The following is a 1532-nucleotide window of genomic DNA, read 5'->3' on the forward strand; positions in this document are numbered from 1 at the left end:
TAATGTCTACCCCAAAAAAACCCCATTGCACTCCGAGGTGCCCCCCTGGGTCCATTTCACACGCAAAGCACCTCCCACATGTGGCGTCGACACTCTTGGTGTCATTGCCAAAGGCCGCCTTTCATTTTCCCCCCTTAAAAAATCCGAAGGTGGCTCTTAAGACTAACAAAGGAATGGTAAGAACAGAGTCAATTCCTTTGTATCCATCTTCTCCATTCTTTTCTTGCTTTTTAATAATAATAATAATAATAATAATAATAATAATAATAATAATAATAATAATAAATGAAACAGGTAACTTTTCATTTTTCTTTTTTAATTGCTCAAACACTCACAGACACTCTGTAGACTTGCCAGCAGGTTCTGAGTGAAGGGAGAAGTGAAGCGTTAGGACCAGCCTAGAAAGATGAAAATTCGTACACAAATTTCATCCACATTTTTCCTAATACATGCATTTTGGCAAGCAATTTTGCCTAACATAACATAAGGCTTACATGTTCTCACTCATAGATGCATTTCTGTGCACCCTTTTTTCCTTTTGGAGAACTGCATCCCAAAATTCAGAGAAGCATCTTGCATGAATCGGACTAATCCCCTTCTAAAGCCACCCACCTTAAGAGCCACCATGATCTCTTGTGAAAGCGAATTCCAAAATTCATCAGTGCCCTGCATCAAGAAAGTCTTCCTTTTCTCTGTCCTGAATCTTCCATCATTCAGCTTCACCGGATGGTCTCACGGAGTTCCAGAGATTCAGGACAGACAAAAGGAAGGACGTCTTCACAGAGGGCGTAGTTAGAACTGTGGAATTCGCTGCCCACAAGACATAGTAAACTTGGTCAGCATTAAAATGCATTTCTTTTAATGTGTGTCCAGCGTTTAGAAACATTTGAAGCTCTTTAGGGGCTGTAGCACAGTGGATGAGGAACTGCTCTCCATGCGGAAGACCCCAGGCTCAATGCCCGATATCTCCAAGGAGGAGTGGGAGAGATTCCCTGCTGGACCCTTGAACTATGTTCTACTGCCAGCCAGTGTAGACACTTTTGAGCTAAATGGACCAACGGTCTGGCTCAGGAAAACGCAGCTTCCTAGGTGCCTATATCCCTACAAAATATTATTATTTCTATTCTGCAGAACTAAAACACCCTAGAAACAGATCTGCGTTCAAATCCCTGCAGCAGTGAACCCGCCATGCTGTCTCTTCCTTGCGAGGGCAGGGACATAAATGCCTCCATTTCCCTAAAAGCCCCTGCCCTCTAACCCTCACCCACGCATTTCCCTGAAGATTGAGAATTCCACGCCTTCAGCAGCCCCACTGGGAATTGGGTGGGATTTTAAAGTGACACTTTTATCCCATAAACGTGGCTTTCGCAACATTCCCGGTGATGCTGCGTTCAATCCATTGCTTTTTTATTTTAAAAAACACACATTTTATTTTTTTATATACATCTTTTCCTGTACCCTAACTGGGCTCTTTGCCTGCCTCTCCTAAGTCTGTATTGTGAGCACTTGGCTTAAATCGCCTCTGACAAGGA

The sequence above is a fragment of the Rhineura floridana genome, chromosome 22, assembly GCF_030035675.1.
Source record: "Rhineura floridana isolate rRhiFlo1 chromosome 22, rRhiFlo1.hap2, whole genome shotgun sequence".
NCBI lineage: Eukaryota > Metazoa > Chordata > Lepidosauria > Squamata > Rhineuridae > Rhineura > Rhineura floridana.